Here is a 2,564-nt window from a genome sequence, read left to right on the forward strand (position 1 = left end):
TTTGGATAGTATTGTGTATAATGCGCTACATGATAAATAAATGCATATAATATGGTTAAAAAGTTTTTCCTTTTCATTTACCGTTCCCTTGTCCACCGTCAGCGGTTTAGAATTACAAAGCGATAAGAATGCACGTGCCGCACACGTCGCGCGATCATTAAACTCATTTCATCTGTATAAATTATTAAATATTCTTCCTCTTATTTCCAATAAATAAATCGCTTAAAAAATAATTTAATTATTTTCTTCTACAATACATCTTTCTAAGCCTCGTACTTTGGGAAGGAGATTTCTAATGGGTGGGAGCGAGAGACGCGTGCGAGGGAAAGAGAACGGGGACGGGGGCGCGAGAGAGAGAGACCGGGGGGGGGGATGACGCAAGCGCGCCGTGTGATGTCACGCGGACTGACGCGGCCAACCCCTACCCCGCGCCGCGCCAAAAACGCGGACCCCCTTCCCTCGCACCACGGCGCGGACGCGGCCCCCACGCGGACGCGGCCCCCACGCGACCCGCGGCGCGCAGGACCCCGGTGACGTCATCCCGGTGATGTCATCCCGGTGATTCATTCACATGGTATGTCAAGGTCACCCCCCCCCTCACCCCCTGTAACCCGATACTCTTGTGTAACCCGATACCCCCCGCGCGTACCCCCCCGCCCGCGGTTCCCCCCGCCCCTCACCCCCCTTCATTGCCCCATGGGTTAAAACCGGCCTAGCTTACCTACTAAAGTAAGTTACCTATCAGAAAAAATAAAGCATTATTATTTATTTTGGCAAGAATTACTCGAATGGCATTTACTATTGCACAAATGTTTAGACTTAAAACAGGCACATCGTTTTGTATTGCACTGTTTCTTTGATGGTTGGCATTGACATTTTGAAAACCCTTGCCCTAAAAACATAGATTGGGAGGCGCAGGCTTCTCTTAAAGAAATAAACTGTTCTTGAGGAATGTCGCTATAATTAAAACTAATTAAAGATACAGACGTCAAGTCGCCTCTGGTAAACCAGTTTTTCAATATGCCACTTTTTGTACCTATTCTGTACACGTTATTTTTCTTTTCAACTATAATTTCTTCTACATTCTTTTTGTCCAAGGGTCAAATTTCGAGACAGCTACTGTTACGTACTTGCCAGTTTCTATTTCGTTGAAAATTGTTCTGCTTGTTTTGGTCATTTCTTCAGCACCTTTGAGCTGCCCTTCGTATGATTTTTTTCGGTTTATTCTAATATTTTCTTCATGGACACAATGATTGCAAGTAAATTGGCTGCCAAATCTCTCGTCATTTTCGTGAAAAATACCACAAGTAACATGCACTACTTCGCCGCATTTTGAACAAGTGTGTGCACCTGTACTTTCGTTGCCACAAACACAGCAATATAAGACATCTGAGTTCATACTTTGGCCCTTATCAGTGTCCTGGTTTAAAACATTTGCAGAAACGTCGAATATTATAGGTATTTTGTCTATATTCTCTTCCACATACGTTTGTATTTGATAATCTACGACTTTCTCGGTGGGAATTCCGATGCCAACATCACTTATCTGTACTTTTTGACTAGTGCGCTCTGTCCTTAAATCGACAGCATTTTTTACTACTGTATCGTCGCCATTGTTTAATAAAGTTTCTGTATTATTATTGGTAATGTTTGCGTCAATGACTTCTAAGTCCTCTTCAGTTAATATTTTATCAATAAAGTCTGATGGCAAATTCGTTGATCTTAAGCCTATTTTGGGATCTGCTTCGTACAAACTTTTATAGGGTGATCTTCCAATGATGCGATGTATTTTTCTGCCATTGCACAAAGTAACATCCAAGCGACCAATGAGAAGTTTTATGCTCTTTCATCCAAAATCTTAACATCTGTTCGACATCTTGATTTGATCTCTCAACAGAATTTTGGCTTTGAGGATGTCTGGGTCGTCCATGTACAATTTTGCACTCTGGCCATAACAAAACCAACTCTTTAATTACCTCGGCAGTAAATTCCCGTCCATTATCACTTTGCAAAATAATTGGAGCGCCTTGTTCAAGGAAGATTTTAAGTAATTCAAAAACCACCTCTGCAGCTCTTTTTGTCTGTAATGGTCGCAAGTACAAAAATTTGATAGAATGGTCTTGGTAATTTAGAAGCCATTTGTATTTCCCATCGGCGCAAGATTGGAAATCAATTAAGTCAACTTGTCCTCTGACATTAAAATCTTTCGATTTTATGGGTCTTACCACCAAACCAGCATGTTTCTGCGTTTTTTTTTTTATTTGCAAGTCGTACACAACTCTCCGTATATTTCAACAGCCAGTTTTGGAATATTACATTTTTTTTTTAAATTATGAAGTACTTTATCTCTTCCCCGTGTCCTGTTGCTTTGTGTTGTTCATCAATTTTATCAAAAAACTCTTCAACTAGCGTAACATAAATAATATCATCATCCAGGGACTTTTGTTTTAAAATAACCTTTGATATACCGGATATTTCCAGGAGATCATATTTTCCGCCATAATATTTTTTGTCGCTTGACATCTTCCGAGTGTTCTGACATTTTTTCTCTTGGTAAATTTTAA

Source organism: Temnothorax curvispinosus, unplaced genomic scaffold (genome assembly GCF_003070985.1).
Source record: "Temnothorax curvispinosus isolate PA1 unplaced genomic scaffold, ASM307098v1 QBEX01011792.1, whole genome shotgun sequence".
Classification (NCBI taxonomy): domain Eukaryota; kingdom Metazoa; phylum Arthropoda; class Insecta; order Hymenoptera; family Formicidae; genus Temnothorax; species Temnothorax curvispinosus.